The 22,826-nt window shown below is 38.5% G+C and overlaps 1 protein-coding gene across 1 annotated transcript in view; it reads left to right on the forward strand.

Annotated features, from left to right (window-relative positions):
• The window catches only part of Cntnap2 (contactin associated protein-like 2), a 2,241,333-nt gene that overhangs the window by 667,538 nt on the left and 1,550,969 nt on the right, over nucleotides 1-22,826 (forward strand). The window lies entirely within an intron of this gene.

The following is a 22,826-nucleotide window of genomic DNA, read 5'->3' on the forward strand; positions in this document are numbered from 1 at the left end:
GTTCAGCCCTACAATAGGGCTGTGGATAGATAAAGTGAGTGCTTTCCCAGGAGGATACAGTGCATTAACAGTGACCCTGGGAGATGGTGGTGGCTGAAATAGCAACTAAGATTATTGGAGAGTTCATTTCATCACATGTATACCTATCAAAGTAAACAACCCTACATGGAACTGAAATCACAAAAGGGCTGAGATTTGAAGCCTCATCTCTTTAGCTCACCAGTTGGGGTCCTCATCACTGTTGTCCTTGTCATCTGTTCCTCTCAGTCCAAGTGAAACTTGGCATGTTCTGATTATTTAAGAAGGTTTACACTTACTCTGGGGACAAGGGCAAAGCCTAAGGGATTATGTGTTTTTTGTTGCTTTTTCTATTTAGATCTCTGAAACTGTATTCCATGTAGAGTCCAGACTGGCCTTGAACTTGCAATCCATGGTAGTGTGTGCTGGGATTACTAGCACACACCATCATGGACAGCTCCAGTTTAAGATTTCTAAGTAGATCACACACTTTGGTGTGATCTTCTTTCTTCTTGTGTTTCACATGGCCTGTGAGTTGCATCACGGGTATTCCAAGCTCATTTTGGCTAATATCAACTTATTAGTGAGTATGTACCAGGTATGTTCTTTTGTGACTGGGTTACCTCACTCAGGATAATATTTTCAAGTTGTATCCATTTGCCTGAGAATTTCATGAAATTAATGTTTTTAATAGGTTAGTAGTATGCCATTGTCTAAATGTACCACATTTTCTGTATCCATTCTTCTGTTGAGGGACATCTTGGTTGCTTCCAGCTTCTGGCTATTATAAATAAGGCCGCTATGAACATAGTAGAGAATGTATCCTTGTTATACATTGGAACATCTTTTGCATATATGCCCAGGAGTTGTATAGCTGGGTCCTCCAGTAGAACTATTTCCAATTGTCTGAGGAAATGCCAGACTAATGTGGATGCTATAATACTACTCAGTAGAGGGAAGAGAATAATCTATGGAAGTGGAGGGAGAGAGGGGTATGGGAAGGAGTGAGGAGGTGGAGGAGAAAAGCAGGGCTAGCTCAGGTATGGTAGGAGAGGGGAGAAGTACAGAGGGTCAGGAGTTTGAAAGGAGGTGTGTAGAAGTGGGGGAGGGGAAAATGGGGGTAGCCACTAGAAAGTCCCAGATGACAGAGACTCAGAGGTTCCTAGGACCCAACAAGGAGCACTTTAGCTGAAATACCCAACAAAGAAACTGTAGAGACCTCATCCAGTAGAGTCATGGCCCCCAGTAGAGGGATGGGGCTACCAACCCACCTCAAAAATATTAATCCAGAATTCCCCCTGTCAAAAGGAAATGTGAGGACAAAGACTAGAGCAGAAACCGAAAGAAAGGCCATCCAGAGACTGTCCCACCTAGGGATCCATCCCATCTGCTGACACCAGACCCAGACACTATTGCTGATGCCAAGATGTGTTTACTGACAGGACCCCTGAGAGGCTCTGCCAGAGCCAGAGCAATACAGATGTGGATATATACAGACAAACATTAAACTAATGTGGGAATCCTAATGGGGTTAGTTAGGTCAAGCTGAAGGGGTTTGCAACCTCATAGGTAGAGCAACCAGATCCCCCAAAGCTTCCAGAGATTAAACTACCAACCAAAGAGTGCACAAAGGGTACTCATGGCTCCAGCTGGATTTGTATCAGAGGGTTACCTTATCTGGCATCACTGAGAAGGGAGCCCATTGGTCCTGTGGAGGCTTGATGACTCAGGTTAGGGGAATACTTGGCTGCAGAGGCAGGAGTGGGTGGGTGGGGGTACCCTCATAGAGGCTGGGGAGATGGAGGGGGGATAGGGAACTTGTAGAGGGGGAACTGGAAAGTGGGATAACATTTGAAATGTAAATAAATAAAATAACCAATAAAAATAAATTCTAAGTAAACCAGATGTGATGGCATACACCCTTGATCTCAGCCATTAGGAGGCAGAGGCCACCAGATCTCTGTGAGACCCTAACCAGCCTAATTTAAATTGCAAGGTCCAATTCAGACCACACAGTAGAACTCTGCATCAAAAACAAACAAATCCACCCCATACAGTAGAACCAAGACAAACCACAAGGAATTGTCAATTATACTAGAAGAAATCTGTTTTAATTACATTTATATCCATTAGATATATAGAAATGTACATTTTTAACACATCACTAGGATATTTTGCTATTTTGATACATACTTACAGGATAGAATGTTTAAATCAAGTTAAACATATCTGTTCTATTTTAATTATAATGAACCACATATATAAGAGAAGAACATGTTTAGAAGAGATGGAGTAAATTTAAGACAGTTGAATTTTCAAAGTAAAGATGGCAGAAACTATTTTACTCTTCTGAGTAAAGGTTCCATGCACAAGATTGTGGCATGTAATACATACTCCTTTTGAGAACCTCACAAATTTACTCTAAGTATCTACATCTTAGTGGTTCATATGGCCAATGCTTACATTGTGCATGTCTTTTTTTTTTTTTTTTTTTTTTTTTTTTTTTTTTTTTTTGGTTTTTCGAGACAGGGTTTCTCTGTATAGCCCTGGCTGTCCTGGAACTCACTCTGTAGACCACGTTGTTCTCGAACTCAGAAATCTGCCTGCCTCTGCCTCCCAAGTGCTGGGATTAAAGGCGTGTGCCACCATGCCGGGCTCATTGTGCATGTCTTAAGGTTTTAAAAAAGTTCTGCCATAGATGTGCTATGTTATAAACATGTAAGTGAGTAAAACATACATTTTTGAAGCGATAATATTCATACTTCCCCAGAAAGAGCTAGAAACTTCTGTTTGAAATCCCTATGAGTTAAGACTCCACAGAAGTGCTGATGTTTGTGTTTGTCGAATATTTTTGACTACTTCATTGTGTCTGCATAGAACATAGACGGGGGTGTTACTTTTGCCTACTCATAAAACTCATAATCTGGTATGTATGAGAAAAATGTACCTAGGTCAAAAATAAAGACTAGTTCAGTGGTGTGTGGCTCTTGTATGTATAACAGCACAAGAGGAACTGTAAAATCCTGTCGAGGCTGGAAGCATCTCAGATCAGTTAAATAGTAGTCTCTAGGATGAATCTTAGCTAGTAGTGTTTCAAACAATACAGCATGGACTGAAGAGCCTGGAGGATATCAATGCTAGTCTGTCACCTTCCCAGAACAGCTCTGAATGACATAGCATGACACTGTGGCCTAAGAAGCAGAATGGCTGGCTGTGGCCACCCTTATTTCCAGTCCTGCAATCTAAGAACTTGCCTTATCCTTTTTTTTTTTTTCATTTTTTATTAGGTATTTAGCTCATTTACATTTCCAATGCTATACCAAAAGTCCCCCATACCCACCCACCCCCACTCCCCTACCCACCCACTCCCCCTTTTTGGCCCTGGCGTTCCCCTGTACTGGGGCATACAAAGTTTACGTGTCCAATGGGCCTCTCTTTCCAGTGATGGCCGATATCCTTTTTAAATAACAAAGAGAGAATGGGGTTGTTGAGCATATTCTATCCACTGGATCTTCCATGCAAAATCACAGCTTTTGGGAATACATATCATTTTTCTCAATTTTTAATTTGAAAACTATGACTCATAAACTTTCCTATGATCCCAGTAGTAAGCATACAAAGGACATAGGATTTAATCTTTCCATTCTAATATAAAAACCCTAATTACTCACTTAAAACTTTGCTGTCATGGCCACACATTGGATGACTTATACAAGAGAATCTCTCATACTGTTGGAGGGTAGAAGTTTGAAATCAAGTTCTTGCTTTTGGAGGCTAGAGAGATGGTTCAGCAGGTAAGAACATTTGCTAATCTTGCAAAGTATCTGATTTGTGTGCCTAGTGCCCACATCAATTGACTCAGAAGCACCTATAGCTCAACCTATAGAGGATTTAATACTCTCTTCTGGCCTTCACAGACATCTGCCTACATATGGAACACATACATACAGATACACAAATACACACAATAAAGACACACACACAAAGGCAAATTAATGCTTTTTTTGTTTTTTTGGTTTTTTTTTTTTTGTTTTTTGTTTTTGTCTTATTTTTAATAAGATCCAGGCACTGATATTTTCTTCTAATTTCAGGAAGGAGCAGTTGCTTTCAGGTTTCTCCACTTGGATGGTAGACAACTATCTCCCCTTCTGCTTGGTGTCACTTACTCCCATGTGCTCCTTTTTCTTCATTTGACATTCTTTTGATAAAGATTGTAGTCTTATTTTGTTGGGATTAGGGCATCATTTTGCCTCAGTACAACTTTATATATACTAGTTATATGTCTGAAATACCTATATCTATGTGCAATACAATGCTGAATTTATTGGTTAGGGAATACACGAATTTGAGAGGTGACAGAATTCAATCCATACACGCCTGTTAAAATCATTGCAGCTAAACAATTTACTACTTACTGAAGCTATTTACATTCAGTGATCTGCTGAGAGTATTGCATGTGCTAGAAAGACAAATTTGGTCAAATTAGAAGGCATACAACAGGGCATGAGGATTCATGCCTGTAATCCCAGCAGTTGGAAGCCTGAAACTAGATGGTTGCTGTGAACTCAAGGCTGGTTGAGCTAGCCTCAGAGACTGTTTCAAAATTCAAATGACAAAACAAAAAGAGCCACAAGCAGTCAAATAAAATAAATGAAGTCTAGATTACAAAATAAAGATGACCCTTTCCAAGAAGTGTTTGCATCAACCCACAATAGCTCAGGAAATATCCAGAGTCAAACCATGAAAGATTTATTAATAGCTTCTTATATGTAATTCTCTGTGTTCATTTATTTATTAGAAAACTTCAAAGAAATATTTCAGAATTATTCTTTTTGGGCAACACATGAACTATAGATACACACACATATATGGATAATCTCTACACTAGTCATTGTATGTGAAAATTTGGCTTCAGAAAATGCCCAAGTTGCAATCTTCATTGAACATATTCTTGCCCAATAGCACCATTTGACTATATCTATATTATTTAAATGCTAATGATATATTAATTTGTAATAAGAATTCAATACTTGAGAGTGTTTATTCTAAACATTTTTAGGTATGCCTATCATCAGAGAATTTCCCCAAATCTTTTGTAATTGAAATTGTATATTTATGCACCAGTTCCAAATGGATTATTATAGTACCTATTAAATATGGCCGGTTTCCTTAGTGAACGCTTGCAGTTTACTCAGAGAAAGTTAAGAGATATATTCCTTCTATTTCAGATAGAAAAACTGGGTTGCCTCTAGCGAAGTCATTGTTCATGATATGCAGTTAGCAAGCAGAATTATTCATTCCATGCACAGTGCTTGTCCTGTTTGTGTGTTTGTCAGCTTTGCTACAGTATACAAATTGGAAAATAGAGTTGTATATGATAGCCTAGAGCAACAGAGAGAGATTGTGAATTTATCATAAGGTTATTTAGGCTGTTTACATTCAGCCTGGCACAGCAAGTGTTTGATATCAGAATAAAAAAAAGTATGTATAAAAGAAATTCCCTGTGCCTTTGCAAAGATTTTGTGCTGGTGATATATGTGGCTATATACAATGGATTTTGGCATGACTTATTTAAAAAGGTCAGAGTAAGATTAAATGTCTGTAATATGACAGCTTTATTCTTGCAATGGATATAAGAAATTTGACTTTATATTTACTTAAAATAAGCAGTTATGTCTGGGTGTTTGTTTTAAACTTTAAATCCAAAGGGCAAGAAACCATTATTCAAAAATATTTTATGTTAGGAAGTCAGGAAATGGACAGTAAAGCACAACAAACATTCCTGTCTATAAACTTCCACAATCTACTTTGTAGTTATTGTTAATCTTCCTCAGTTACATATGAAATAGAGCTCGTGTCAAACAACAAAACCTATTTCTCAACTGATTTGGTTTATGTGACTATACCCTTAGCATTTTTTCTTCTTTCTTTTATTTATTTTTTGATTGGATATTTTCTTTATTTACATTTCAAATGTTTCCCCCTTTCCAGGTCTCCTCTTCAGAAAACCCCTATCCCAACCCTCCTTCCCCAGCCTCTAGACGGGTGCTCCCCCCCACACCCATTATTGTCCTCTTTTCTTTCTCATTAAGTTTTTAGGTTAGTAATGTGGTTTACTATGACATTTCATATATGTATGTTACTATATGTTCTAATATTTCCTCATTTCAATATTCCTTCCCCTGTCTCCTATGCTCTGACTGGTTTCATTTCTTTCTCCAGATAGCGTCCATTTCTCCTTTCACACCACATGCACTTTATAACCTCTCCCTATCCATCCTTCCTAAAGGTCTTTTCCTCTTCTCTTAAAATATTTTCTAATTTTTCCTTCTTATGTACATAAAAACACACACATGTACATATGTAAACACATATGCATACATGCACGTGTTCACATATGAACACATGTATATGCATAAACACATATATACATACATAAGTAGTATGTAAATATAGAAGTGCACAAGCAAGTATATATGTACACATGAATATATAGTACAATCTACTGGGTCCAATTAACTTTGTCCTTGCCTACCTGTGACCATAATAAACCATTTGGAATAGATATACTATGTGGGAGCTCATCTTGGAAATGAATCTGATCCTCCAGGCTCAGAAACCATTGAATTCCTATAGCTCTTCTTCTATGAATTTCACCTGACCACACTTATAAGTCATGTCATATTCTAAGTATCCAAGTCTTGTCCAGATAATGATATTCATGGGTTCATTTTTCCTATCATGTCTAGAAACAGGGATCATGAGCCCCTGAGTCATATAAGCTTTCTGTCTCATATTCCAAGATTTACCCTGGGCCTTAGACATAGTTGGGGCTGGGAAACCTCCTTTCACTTCCTCTCTGTATTTTGAGTACCTGTAGATCTCTTTCAAAGTACTCACTGTGAACAGAGCTTTTTATTTTCATGTATACTCATTTGTAAAATCTTGGGAAGTCATTTCCACACTGCTTGATTTCTTTTCAGAAAACCCTTGTTTGTGTTTTTTTTTTTTTTTTAAATTAGGTATTTTCCTCATTTACATTTCCAATGCTATCCCAAAAGTCCCCCATACCCTCCACCCAACTCCCCTACCCAGCCACTCCCACTTTTTGTCCATGTCATTCCCCTCTACTGGGGCATATAAAGTTTGCAAGTCCAATGGGCCTCTCTTTTCAGTGATGGCCGACTAGGCCATCTTTTGATACATATGCAGCTAGAGTCAAGAGCTCAGGGGTACTGGTTAGTTCATAATGTTGTTCCATCTATAGGGTTGCAGAACCCTTTAGCTCCTTGGGTACTTTCTCTAGTTCGTCCATTGGAAGCCCTGTGATCCATCCAATAGCTGACTGTGAGCATCCACTTCTGTGTTTGCTAGGCCCCAGCATAGTCTCACAAGAGACAGCTATATCTGGGTCCTTTCAGCAAAATCTTGCTAGTGTGTGCAATGGTGTCAGCGTTTGGAAGCTGATTATGGGATGGATCCCCGGATATGGCAGTCTCTAGAAAGTCCATCCTTTCGTCACAACTCCCAACATTGTCTCTGTAACGCCTTCCATGGGTGTTTTGTTCCCAATTCTAAGAAGGGGCAAAGTGTCCATACTAGGGTCTTTGTTCTTCTTGAGTTTCATACGTTTAGCAAATTGTATCTTATATCTTAGGTATACTAAGTTTCTGGGCTAATATTCACTTATCAGTGAGCACATATTATGTGAGTTCCTTTGTGATTGGGTAACCTCACTCAGGATGATGCCCTCCAGGTCCATCCATTTGCCTAGGAATTACATAAATTCATTCTTTTTAATAGCTGAGTAGTACTCCATTGTGTAAATGTACCAACCACATTTTCTGTATCCATTCCTCTGTTGAGGGACATCTGGGTTCTTTCCAGCTTCTGGCTATTATAAATAAGGCTGCTATGAACATAGTGGAGCATGTGTCCTTCTTACCAGTTGGGACATCTTCTGGATATATGCCCAGGAGAGGTATTGCAGGTTCCTCTGGTATTACTATGTCCAATTTTCTGAGGAACCACCAGACTGATTTCCAGAGCAGTTGTACAAGCTTGCAATCCCACCAACAATGGAGGAGTGTTCCTCTTTCTCCACATCCTTGCCAGCATCTGCTGTTACCTGAATTTTTGATCTTAGCCATTCTGACTGGTGTGAGGTAAAATCTTAGGGTTGTTTTTATTTGCATTTCCCTGATGATTAAGGATGTTGAACATTTTTTCGGGTGCTTCTCTGCCATTCGGTATTCCTCAGGTGAGAATTCTTTGTTCAGCTCTGAGCCCCATTTTTTAATGGCGTTATTTGGTTTTTGGGGCCCACCTTATTGACTTCTTTATATATATTGGATATTAGTCCCCTATCTGATTTAGGATAGGTAAAGATCCTTTCCCAATGTGTTGGTGGTCTTTTTGTCTTGTTGACGGTGTCTTTTGCCATGCAGAAGCTTTGCAACTTTATGAGATCCCATTTATCGATTCTCTATCTTACTGCACATGCCATTGCTGTTCTATTCAGGAACTTTTCCCCTGTACCCATATCTTCGAGGCTTTTCCCTACTTTCTCCTCTGTAAGTTTCAGTGTCTCTGGTTTTATGTGGAGTTCTGTAATCCACTTAGATTTGACCTTAGTACAAGGAGATAGAAATGGGTCAATTTGCATTCTTCTACATGATAACAGCCAGTTGTGCCAGCTCCATTTGTTGAAAATGCTGTCTTTTTTCCACTGGATGGTTTTAGCTCCCTTGTCAAAGATCAAATGACCATAGGTGTGTGGGTTCTTCTCTGGGTCTTCAATTCTGTTCCATTGGTCTACTTGTCTGTCACTATACCAGTACCATGCAGTTTTTATCACAATTGCTCTGAAGTACAGCTTTAGGTCAGGCATTGTAATTCCACCAGAGGTTCTTTTATCCTTGAGAAGAGTTTTTGCTACCCTAGTTTTTTTGTTATTCCAGATGAATTTGCAGATTGCTCCTTCTAATTCATTGAAGAATTGAGTTGGAATTTTGATGGGGATTACATTGAATCTTGCTTTTTCTAGGATGTGTTTTCAGTCCTTGTATTGTTTTTTTTTTTTTTTCTGTTATCATTTGAAGGGCTGGATTAGTGGAAAGATAATGTGTGAATTTGGTTTTGTCATGGAATACTTTGGTTTTTCCATCTATGGTAATTGAGAGTTTGGCTGGGTATAGTAGCCTGGGCTGGAATTTGTGTTCTCTTAGTGTCTGTATAACATCTGTCCAGGATCTTCTGGCTTTCATAGTCTCTGGTGAAAAATCTGGTATAATTCTAATAGGCCTGCCTTTATATGTTACTTGGGTTTTCTCCCTTACTGCTTTTAATATCCTCTTTATTCAGTGCATTTGTTGTTCTGATTATTATGTGTCGGGAGGAATTTCTTTTCTGGTCCAGTCTATTTGGAGTTCTGTAGGCTTCTTGTATGTTCATGGGCATCTCTTCCTTTAGGTTTGGGATGTTTTCTTCTATAATTTTGTTGAAGATATTTGCCGGTCCTTTAAGTTGAAAATCTTCATTCTCATCAACTATTATCCGTAGGTTTGGTCTTCTCACTGTGTCCTGGATTTCCTGGATGTTTTGAGTTAGGATTTTATTTTTTTGCATTTTCCATTTTCTTTGATTGTTGTGCCGATGTTCTCTATGGAATCTTCTGCACCTGAGAATCTCTCTTCTATCTCTTGTATTCTGTTGCTGATGCTCACATCTATGGTTCCAGATTTCATTCCTAGGGTTTCTATCTCCAGCATTGCCTCACTTTGGGTTTTCTTTATTGTGTCTACTTCCCTTTTTAGGTCTTGGATGGCTTTATTCAATTCCATCACCTGCTTGGTTGTGTTTTCCTGCAATTCTTTAAGGGATTTTTGTGCTTCCTCTTTAATGTCTTCTACCTGTTTAGCAGTGTTCTCCTGTAGTTCTTTAAGTGAGTTATTAAGGTTCTTCTTGATGTCCTCTACCATCATCATGAGATATGCTTTTAAATCCCGGTCTAGCTTTTCGGGTGTGTTGGGGTGCCCTGGACTGGAAGAAGTGGGAGTGCTGGGTTCTGATGATGGTGAGTGGTCTTGGTTTCTGTTAATAACATTCCTACATATGCCTTTTGCCATCTGGTAATCTCTGGAGTCAGTTGTTATAGTTGTCTCTGTTTAGAGATTGTTCCTCTGGTGATTCTGTTACCCTCTATCAGCAGACCTGGGAGACTAGCTCTCTCCTCTGAATTTCAGTGGTCAGTGCACTCTCTACAGGCAAGCTCTCCTCTTACAGGGAGAGTGCACAGATATCTGGTGTTTGGACCTCTCTTCTGGCCGAAAGATGAAGACCCAAAACAGAACCTTTCCCAGAAGCTGTGTTGTTTTGGCCTGTCCCAGAAGCTGTTAGCTTCTGTTTGCACACTCTAACCTGTACAGATTACTTTTCGGTAGAGTCCCGGAACCAAGATAGCTACTGCTGATTCTGAGGCAAAGGCCTCCGGTGCTGGGAGGACACCTGTCCTCTGGGCGGGAAGGTGGTCGGATGACTGGAGCCTGCAAAGGGTGCTGCCTCAGAATCTCTGTGGCTCCCGCCTGTCCCAGAAGCTGTGAGCCTCGGTTTGTACACTCTCTCCTGTACAGACTACTTTTTCCAGACACTTTAGTTTTAACAGATCATTTTTAACCCCTAAATTCCATGGAGAAGTCCTTGTTCATGTTTTGATCTTTGACTATTTTTTAGTTTTTCTCTAACAACTCCAAGTTTTCCATGTTACCATGAGGTCTTTAGTAATTTGGAGTAAATGTTTCCTAAAATCATACATGACTGCTGCTAGTGGAAAATCCTTCCTACTCACTGGGTTCTAACCTGGTTAATTCTTTGTATCAAGTAGTTTGACATGTTTCAAAAAGTTGAAAGGGCAGGATTTGTGCCCCACTAACATTTCCCTTCAGTCTTTGATTTCTCAATGATATAAAAGTTCACAGCTAACCACAGTATTTGATTTTGTGTAAGTCCTCAAAAACATATATGGACTCATTAAGTGTTGGGTTTCATCAGCAAAGACAGGGCCCTGCATTGCCTATGAGTATCTAAATAATTATTTACTTTTGTTCTTGTTTGTGAAAGTCCAGTTAAGTATTTAGTAATAAATAAATATTAATGTACAGCTTCTATACAAATGTATCATGAAAGTATATTTATATTTGTCTCTGTTAGCATGATGAAGGAAAACAGAAAGTCGGGGAGAGATCGGGAAAGAAAGAACGGACAGGGAAGACAGAGGCAAAGCATATAGCATAGAGCAAAGTTCCAGCGTCAGAATACAAAATAAAGGCATCACTTGTATTCCTTAAGTAACCCTTACAATTTTCTTGTGAATTTGAAACTATTTCAAGTGATCTAATAAACATATTTGAAAGTCTTAAATTCAGGATTATAACTTAATATCACTTGGCTATTTTTCACACATGTTATTTTTTCTGTCCATGTGGCTTATGAGAGAACACAAATAAACATATTAATCTGAGCTCAATCATTGAAATCTATATTAGCATTTTAATTTGGATATGGCCGGTTACCTAGAAGATAGGTGTTTTTTAAGGAAATTAAAGATCAGATATGATAAGATAGAGGGCAAATAAATCAATAAAAGAATTATGGCTGCAAGGTAATGTTAGTGCCCATGAGTAAGAAATGAGGAGGCATTCGACTAATGTGGGCTGAATTGGCTGGAAAGACATGATGTAATAAATCTCTCTCTCTTTCTCTCTCTCTCTCTCTCTCTCTCTCTCTCTCTCTCTCTCTCTCTCTTTCTTTCTCTCTCTCTCTTTCACACACATACACACACACCCCTCCAAGAACTACCCATCATGTATAGATAAATATACACTCCTCCCTATGTTTGCTCCCTAGGACATTGGTAGCAGGAGGTTGTTTCCTTTGTGATTAACATTTATGAAATTAAAAAAATATTTTAGTCTACTGTCAACTCATGTATTACATATGCAATATTGCTTATATATATATATATATAAAACCATATATATATATGGTTGGTCTGGACTGTGTGGCTGGAAAGTTGACTCAGTGTGTAAAATACTTGCCAAATAATAGTGATGACCCAGAATTGGATCACTAACTCTCACATAAAAACCAGCAAAGAGCAGCATCTACCTGTAACCCCAGCTCCTGCAAGGCAGAAGCATGAGGGACTCAGTCTAGAAAAATTCATAGACATCAGACTAAGTGTCATATGGTGTCAAAAAATAAAAAGTGCTGAGTAAGGGAGGAGAGCCCCTGGCATTGACCCATTCTCTGCATATGTACAAATGTATGTGCACATAAAAACACCCAAAGTAAAACAAACACATACACACACACACACACACACACACACACACACACACACACACACACCACTACTTGTCAGTCAAAGTGCATTTAGGCCATAGGTTTTTGTAGGCTGAGGAAGAAGCCACAGTTTCCTGAAAGTCAGGCATAGAGAAGGGTCCCTTCATCATAATGAAATCACAGTTCACAAGTCCCCTAGTGAAAGAAAATGGTCATAAGGGAGGCTGTGTGCATTCTGGGGTTGCAAACAAGCCTTTAGAAGGTCAGAGGGATTGAACCCATGAGAACAGTGGGGACGTGCCCTTTGAAATGTTAACTGCTCCCTGCTCCTAGGTTTGTCACTCTGACCCCACAGGAATTTGGAAATTAGTAGGGGCAGATGGCACAGAGCATACCCAAGATAGACAGACTGGAGGTCAGGGCCAATGGCCCATTTCAACATCTTCAAATTCCCAGGTTTACTCCCAGTTATGAGACTTATCCCATCTCATTGAAGGGAACTGGTTGATTTTACCTCCACAAACACTGTTAATTCCATGTTCATTTCCCTCTGTTCGAAGACTTCTCCATTTTCCATGTTTGTAGTCCTCCTAGTCCTAAGGGTCACTTTCCAGAGTTTTTCCTTTTTAGTTTTCAGCCTTTCTCAGATGTCCATTTGTTTGTTTGTTTGTTTGTTTGTTTTATGGTGTGACCTTGTCTGATATTCTAGATGACAGCTTCTTCACCTCCAAATTCTACTATCCCCTCTAGGAGAAGGAGCTTTGTGTCTAGATCAAAGGAAATGTCACCACTACATCATGTTCTAAAAAATCTTGCAAGGTTTATATCACTAGTAAATCAAGTGTAGGGGAATGCCAGGACAGGGAAGCGGGAATGGGTAGGTTAGTGAGCAGGGGGAGGAGGTAGGGGAGCGGGATGGGGAGAGGGGCAGAGGGGAAATGAGGAAAGTGGATAAAATTTGAAATGTAAAGAAAATATTTAATAAAATAAAAATGAAAAAAAAAATTTAAAAAGAGTTTATGAAGACCTTCTCTTTATGCAGAATTCAGTTGACTGGACCATTGGCAAATAGGCATTTCAGGTGCTCTGTGCCCATATTCTCTGTGCTGACTCACAGGGAACATGCTATAGTCAGACAGAGAATCAGATATTCTCAAAGGGGCTCATACTGAAATGCTGTTTATATTCCATTTCAAGTCTGACACTCTTTTATCATTGAGTGAATTGTCTCACAAAGCTTACCTATCTTGTGTTTTATATCATCTGCTGGAAGGCAATCATACTTACAATAAATAACATGTTATGATTTTTTTTCCATTTCCTTTAGGATAATGTAAACTGACCTGCTATTTCTATTATATGTCGTTTACATTATAATTTAGAGTCATGTTGAATATGTCAGCATAAACATTTTCTTTCTCTCCCTTCATACATTCAGACACCAGGAAATATCCAGAACAGAGGAGTGCTAAATAACCATGAAGCTCGGATTGTGACCTCTAAAAACTGCATTTGCATACCCCAAAGCTTCCTAAGGCCAAAGTGTTGAGAGTGGATGTTAACCAGATCTTATGAGGGAGATATTATTCAAGGCACCTGACAGTGAGCACAAAAACTATAACTTTGATGCAACTCAAGTGCTGGCATTAGCTATTCAGAGTTACATTAGCAGGAGCTAGAAAGTGTGATCCAATTTCTTCAGTAAAATACCAATTAAATCTTCAAGGAAAGGAGAGCAGAGTCAAAATGTATTTTAAAGTGCATTGTACATCTCCCTGTCCTCTGCCTCTGGTGAGAACAACAGGCCTTTGGCATTTCTCAACAGATGGGTGAAAGGCATATGAAGCAGTCTATTTCTCTAGGGGACTCCAGGTTGTTGGAGAAGGGGATGCTCTTTTGTTCAGTCTTGTAACCACTGATAGGTCACCCTTGCTCATTAAAATAGCCTTCCATCCATAGTCAGGCAAGAAACTATAATGAAAGTCAGAGGGTCACACACAATACTAAGAGGTGAAAGTAAGTAGATAAGAAAGGAGAGGGAGAGGACTGAGAGACAGAGAGCAGGGTGCATGGTGGGGAAAGGGGTAAAAATGGAATTCATTGTATAGTGTACGAAACTGGGGTTGTAGAGGGAGAGAGACCCTCAGTTAAGTACCAGCTGCTTTTCTACAGGAGTTGGTCTGATTGTCTGAAAGTCCAGTTTCAGAGGAACTGAGACTCTCTTCTGACTTCTGAGGGCACCAGGGACACATGTGGTGCAGAGACCTGCTCATAGGCAAAAAAAAAAAAAAAAAAAAAAATCTGTTCACATAACTTTTTAATTAAAAAATATGACACTGTCAAACAATAAAATAACTCAAAGAGCATCATTATAGTAGTTTTATTAGTTGATAATAATAGCTTAAGCTTGTTATTCATGCCAGTGTTATATTATATTTATCCCTCCCTAATGAGCCAATGACTGTGTGCTGATGTGTCTGCATGTTTATATTTGTAAGTTTGCAAGTGCATATGTCCATGTGTGGAGGCAAGAAAATAACTCTATGCATCTTTCTCCCAGAGCAATCCACCATGCTTTTTGAGACAGGGTCTTTCATTGGCCTGTGACACACAAAGTAGACAAGATTTCCTGGCCAGCAAGCCCCAAGGGCTCAACTCCATCTAAGCTTGGGATTACAATTGTGAAGACAGAATTCCACAGCAGCACTTCAGTAGCAAAACCTGAAGCAGGGCTTAGTGCAGACAGTCAGATAAATACAGCATCATGGTTCATTTTTTTAAACAAATACTCAGCAAGTTCAATTTTTTTACAGGGAAAACAATGGGTAAAGGGCATTAAAAGAGACACTGATTTTATTCTCATAAATATTATAGCTACCAGAATGTAAACTTGTGCTTGTGATAATAAACTATGCTTCAAAAAGGCAATGTAGAGTGGGCTGGAGTTTGTGAGTGTGATTGTGTGTGTATATGTGTTTGTGTGTGTGTGTGTGTGTGTGTGTGTGTGTGTGTGTGTGTGTGTGTGTGTGTGTGTAAGAGAGAGAGGGGGGAGAGGGACAGGGACAGGGAGAGGGAGAGAGAGAGGGAGAGGCACAGAGGCAGAGGCAGAGGCAGAGGCAGAGGCAGAGGCAGAGGCAGAGGCAGAGGCAGAGGCAGAGGCAGAGGCAGAGGCAGAGGCAGAGGCAGAGGCAGAGGCAGAGGCAGAGGCAGAGGCAGAGGCAGAGGCAGGGAGGCAGAGGCAGAAGCAGAAGCAGAGGCAGAGAGACACAGAGAGACTACCAAAAGAGTATTTATAGACTAGGGGGATTTCACTGTTTTTGTTTGCTTGTTCATTTTGCATTTGTTCCTGTATTTGAGGCAGGGTCTTTCTGTGTAGACCAGGATAACCTCAACGAGGCCATCCTGTTGCCTCTGTGTTGCAGAGATGAAGCATAAAGCCCAGCTTAGTTTTAATTTTCTTATATATATATATATATTTTATATATATTACCACTTCAGAAGAACATAAATGTTTCTGAAGAAAGATGGTGAATAAAGCTATTCATGGGAGTAACATGTGGTTTGGAGAAAGGGGATGAGCAAAAACATTTTCACAAACAGAGATCCTCCTACGTTCTAGCCGCTGTGCTCTGTGCTAATTGTGGGTGAGAGTGTCTCCAAAGGTCTTTTCTATCTAGTAACTCAATAGACATTCATTTCTGAGAAATGCATCACATTTACCTTTTACTATTTCAAAGAGGAATGAAACAAAGCATTGGATTTGAGGAAAAAATAGCTCAAAATTAACATGATTAACAATGCTCATTATGATTCACAGCATTTACACAAATAAGGAAAAATAGCATTTTGAACTAAAGAAAATAATTACTTAATATCATGATAATTATTCTGGTGTTGTCAGTCAAGCACATATACATAATATGTGTAACACACACAGACACACAGACACAGACACAAACACGTGCGTGTGCATACTAACACACACACACACACACACACTGGATTCCAAATAATAGATTGATTGTCTAAATGATAATTTGCCTATATCTAGGAAGGCACATTTACTCATCTTCCACTTTTTCTTAGGCCATGATAATGTTCAGCTTCTCACTGATCAAACACATTTGGACAGACTGTGTGTGTGTGCACATATATAAATATATGCCATGTACATATACATATATATGGCTGTAACATACATATGTATACATATATATGCATCTAATATGTTATATATAATATATAAATATATCTGTATGTGCATGTGGTTTTTGTTGTTTGTGTGTTTACTAGTTGCATGTTTTACATGGATTTCTAATAGAACTCATTTTCATTGCTTTTATCTTATTCTCATTTTCTTAAACATTTTAATATTTAAAAATCAAAATTAAATTGCAATCACAATAGTAATATATCATAAGCTGCTTAAATACCTAATGATTTTATATGATTTCCATGATGGATCAAATTGAGAGCCAGCAACTCTCAATCATGGTACCATACTATGATGGTGCATCATAGTTATTTAATAGGAAATTCCTGAAATTTGCAGACTGTGAGCCTGTCTCTGAGCATAGGATTGCTCATGTCCTAAATGATGTACAGCAATGAGATGAATCTGAACTATCTATGATATTGCCATGCAAACAAACATGCCCTGTAGCAACAGCATTCTGTTGCCTTAATATTCCTGCAGTGTGGTACAACCCTCACTAGACTACAAGGAGTGATAGAGAACAATACTGTGTCTGACTCCATGGAGAACAAGGAACTCTACACAGTGTTGTAGGTTTGGGAACTTTGGTAACTCATATATGTAAAACTTAATGTCCTTGACGTTATAAGTAAAGTCATATGCCAGTAGTACTGGAAACCTGGCAACTCCATTAACTTTTGAACATTGGATGTTCAGAAGTGGAAGGCTATTATTCTTGGGCAGTTATGAAACCACACTAATTAAAGAACACTTGCCAAGCTTTTAATTATTAGCCTTATGGAGCATCCTCTGGTGGCTAAAGTCTAGCTAACTTGATTGTTTCACCAGTTACTTCATAGGGGAAGGAAGATGAAATGATTGACCCTTGGAACAATCCAAAATAGCAATAAAACTTTAAGAGCTAATACTTTTGTGCCAGCAAGACTGATGACCTCTGTTTAGTCCAAAGGACTCGCTTGGTGAGAGGAGAGAAGTGACGCCTACATTTACTCTTTGGTCTCCGTGTGCATGTTTATGAACACATGCACCCACACACATGTACTCCCATTCCCCAACCCCACATACACCACACATGGGATAATGTAACAGAATTTATTGAAAAAGCTTATTAAAAAGCTATCGGCCAACTTGCCTTTTTAATTCTCCATATGATTTTCACATCACACCAATGTATTCTCTGCTGTATATGTATTTCATTTTAAATATGAAAATGTTTAAGAAAATGAGAATAAGATAAAAGCAATGAAAATGAGTTCTATTAGAAATCCATGTAAAACATGCAACTAGTAAACACACAAACAACAAAAATTATCTTGGTTGAGAAGCATGGAATTTAGCATTTAATATAGTGGATAAATTCCTCCATTAATCCAGTAGAACATTAAAAATTCACAAGCACATGGACTTTCCTAAGCACAGTCAAAATGAAAAAAATCCCATTTCAACATTTTTGCATACTTATGAATAAATGGTAATAAATCACTTATTAAGGTAGATTCCCCTTTAATAAGAATACCACAAATGTCCATGATATCTGGGAATCTTATCCTAGCATAATGACACCCAACGTGACATTCAGCATCCTTGTGAGTGAGAGCTAATATTTATTCATAGTATTTGAATTTTAGCTAGGGAGAAAGGCAGGGAGTTACTCAGCTGTCGATCAAAGTCTTTGCAGAGAGTTTGCAAAGGTTAAAACAGATTGTATTAATCAGCTGCTTTCCATTTTTCATATGACCATTTTCTCATACTTAATGGTTGAGAGTTCACAACTTCACAGAGAGAAATTGTTTTGGTTTTTGAGGGGGAAAAAAGACATCTTAAACAACTACATACAAACCTACAACCAAAGATAGGTTTAAAAGTTAGTATATTAACATTATTGTTAATATATTAAACAGTATTGTTTTTGGTAATCTATATTTCTTGTTCTCAGTATATTTTCACATAAATGCTGAGTAATGGCATTTATAAATGATCAAATAATTACTTAAAATACATGTCAAATGAGTTCTCAATTATTTAAGGTCACTGTAACAACACACAACACAAGAGTAATCAAATAAAATATTTGCATGTGAGAATGTTCTCTCAAGCATGAAGGCAAGTATATAATGGCTTATTTCTGAATCTTTCTGAGTCACCAAAGGCACCAGAACTAACTCTTTAGTCTCTGATTTCTAAATGTAACAACAGTGTGCAAGTATGTAACACAAAACTCTATGCCCAGTACCAGGCTTATGTGATAGCTACAAAGAGAGAAAATATATGAGCAAAAAAATAGTATAAGAAAATTAGATAAATGGAACCCTTTATTAGATTTTTATTATAAATCCCATTTCATTTATCATGTTACTAAAAATTTTGTTCAAAAGAGATAATTATCAATGGCTGATAAATACACAAGATAAGAGGTATGTCATTCATATGACTCTGTGCTTTAATTAGAAAATTAGTCAAATGTCCACAAGGTATTTCTACAGCAACATCAAATTAGAATAGCCTCAATTCAAAAATCCTAATTAAATACAGAATGTGATTCAATAAAAGCCACTGATGGTTAATTAAGAGAAGAATTAACAGACTTAAATGAAAATATATAATGTGTATAATCCTAATTACTGAGTAGCTACTTGCAACCCACCCACTTGAAGGCACTTACCAGTTGAGCATTTAACCTTGGAAATAAGCAAAATTCTTTGTCTTAGCAAATGGCATTGCACTGACCTGTGCAAGTTAACAACTGTTAAGTCAAAATACCTGCCAGCATTTCCTTGATCAGACTAAGAAGAAAAAGTAGAAATTGGCATCATGGAGTGACCACAACAGCACAAAACCTCCAGCAAACTGTCTAGGAGGAACAAGACATTTACTGCTGCAGAAATCAGATGTTTCCTTGTTACCTTCCTCCTTTGCTACTGTTGTTGTGACTGAGATTCTTAAAATTCTGGTTTCTCTGTGTGTCTCTTCTCTTCTCTTCTCTTCTCTTCTCTTCTCTTCTCTTCTCTTCTCTTCTCTTCTCTTCTCTTCTCTTTTCTTTTTCTTCCCCTGGGACAGGATTTCTCTGTGTAGCCCTGGCTGTCCTAGAACTCACCCTGTAGACCAGGCTGGCCTCGAACTTAGAAATCCTTCTGCCTCTGTCTCTGCCTCCCAAGTGCTGGGATTAAAGGCATGCACCACCACTGCCTGGCCTTCTCTGCGTGTTTCTTGAATTATTTCAAGTAAAATTACCAAGCACACATCTTTAATCCCATCCTGGGGATCAAAGTTGGTTTCTCTGAGTTCAAGACCAGCCTGCTCATAGAGAGTTCCAGGACAACTGAGGAACACAGTGAAACTCTGTCTTCTCACAGTGAAGTTCTATTTTATCAAAAATTGAAAACAAATAAACAAAAATTGGCAGTGCTTGCTCTTAGATACTTTAAGGTGTTCATGATTTTCTGTATAATGACATTCAGTGTTTTCACAGTTCTATTTCACAGGATATTTCTCTAGACAAAATAAATTGAAAGAACTCAAAATTGCAGATCAATACGTATAAGAAGAGCAGACATAAAAATTGATTGGAAAATAGAAACAATATTCCCACAGAAATAACACATTATTACTAAATGGGTTTATTTGAAGCAATTAAGTTTGATTCAACATTAAAATATCAATCATTGAAAATACCCTCATATAATTATCAGACTTATTTTTTGACTAATTTCAATTTCTACTAATGAATATTAGAACATTCTCAACAAAGATATATTAGAAAAACCTACCTCAAAATAGTAATAGGCATTGATGAAAACTAGTTGTTGATAAAATGCTTAAAGATGAACACTAGAAAATGTCCTCATCAATTTTTGAAGTAAGATCATGTGTCTGTTTTTATATTTTTGTTAATTATTACAGAAAAGATTCTAGTCAGGGTAATAAGAAAAGAATAAATGTGAGAGTGACAATTTGGAAAACTTAAGAAAGAGTTTATGGATTAATGAATAGAATTTAGCAACAATTCTTCACATGATATGATATAAAAATAAATTCATATTCAATAATCAAATGTTTAATTTATTATAATTTATAAATTACATTATATAAAATCATAAATAACTTAATTTGCAGAACAGGTCAGGGAGCCCTCTTGGGTCCCTGGTCCTTCAGAGACTAGTCTGCACAGCTGAGAGTACAGATTACAGAAGCGACACCGGTTCCAGACATGTGAGCACCTTCCCTGCCAGAGGAGAGATGTCCACCAGGGAGGGTTCTTTTGGGGCAGATGAGGGAGCCATCTTGGGTCCTGGGTCCCTCAGAGACCAGTCTGTACATGTCAGCTCACTGACTGAGAAGGGTGAGCAAGAAGACTGCAGAAGAGACACAGCTTCTGGAACAGGCAGAAGCAACAGAGCTTTTGGGACAGACCCCTTTCAGGCTCCAGACATCTGGGCACCTTCCCCCTCTAAGGGAGAGGTGTTCCCCGGGAGGGCTCTTTTGAAGCAAATAAGGGAGCCATCTTGGCTCCAGGATCCCTCAGAGACTATTCTGCACAGGTGAGAGTGTGGACTACAGAAGCAACACAGCTTCTGGGACAGACCTCATTTGGGGTTCCAGACATCCCAGCAATTTCCCCACCAGAAGAGAAGTGTCTACCTGGGAGGGCTCTGACCACCAGAGCAATTGAGAGAGCCATCTTGTGTCCCTGGTCCCTCAGAGACAATTCTATGCAGGTGAGCATGCAGGCTGCAGAGAAAACACATCTTTTGGGACATGCCCTGTTTCAGGCCTTCATCTTCAGCCAGGAGGCAGGTCCAAATGCCAGATATCTGTGCACCTTCCCTATTATAGGAGAGCCTGTCTGTAGAGAGGACTCTAACCACTGAGACTCAGGAGAGAACTAGACCCCCAGGTCTGCTGACAGAGGCTGACAGAATCACAAGAGAAATAAGCTCCAACCAGAGACAACTATAACAACTAACTCTAAAGATTACCAGATGGTGAAAGGCAAACACAAGAATCTTACTAACAGAAGCCAAGACCACTCACCATCATGAGAACCCAGCACTCCCACCTCAGCCAGTGCTGAATACCCCAACACACCTGAAAAGCAAGACTCAGATTTAAAAATCATATCTCATGATGCTGGTAGACGACATCAAGAAGGGTTTGACTATCTCACTTAAAGAAATACAGGAGAACACTGCTAAAGAGGTAGAAGTCCTTAAAGAAATACAGGAAAACACAACCAAACAGGTGATGGAATTGAACAAAACCATCCAAGACCTAAAAAGGGAAGTAGAAACAATAAAGAAAACACAAAGAGAGACAACCCTGGAAATAGAAACCCTAGGAAAGAAATCTGGAACCATAGATGTGAGCATCAGCAAAAGAATACAAGAGATGGAAGAGAGAATCTCAGGTGCAGAAGATTCCATAGAGAACATGAACACAACAATCAAAGAAAATTCAAAATGCACAAAGATCCTAACTCAAAACATCCAGGAAATCCAGGACACAATGAGAAGACCAAACCTACAGATAATAGGAGTAGATGAGAATGAAGATTTTCAACTTAAAGGGCCAGCAAATATCTTCAACAATTATAGAAGAACACTTCCCAAACCTAAAAAAAGAGATGACCATGAACATACAAGAAGCCTACAGAAATCCAAATAGACTGGACCAGAAAAGAAAATCCTCCCAACACATAATAATCAGAACAACAAATTCACAAATAAAGATAGAATATTAAAAGCAGTAAGGGAAAAAGGTCAAGAAATATATAAATGCAGGCCTATTAGAATTACACCAGACTTCTCACCAAAGAATATGAAAGCCAGAAGATCCTAACAGAACACAATGCCAGCCCAAGCTACTATACCCAGCAAAAGTCTCAATCAACTTAGATGGAGAAATGAAAGTATTCCATGACAAAACCAAATTCACGCAATAGCTTTCCACGAATCCAGCACTTCAAAGGATAATAAAGGGAAAACACCAAGACAAGCATGTAAACTACACCCTAGGAAAAAAACAAGAAAGTAATCCTTCAACAAACCTAAAAGAAGACAGCTGTAAGAACAGAATCCCGACTTTAACAACAAAAATAACAGGAAGCAACAATTACTTTTCTTTAATTTCTCTTAACATCAATGGATTCAATTTCCCAATAAAAAGGCATAGACTAATAGACTGGCTCCACAAACAGGAACCAACATTTTGTTGCTTACAGGAAACCCATCTCAGGGAAAGACACTACCTCAGA

The sequence above is a fragment of the Mus musculus genome, chromosome 6 (genome assembly GCF_000001635.26).
Source record: "Mus musculus strain C57BL/6J chromosome 6, GRCm38.p6 C57BL/6J".
Classification (NCBI taxonomy): Eukaryota; Metazoa; Chordata; class Mammalia; order Rodentia; family Muridae; genus Mus; species Mus musculus.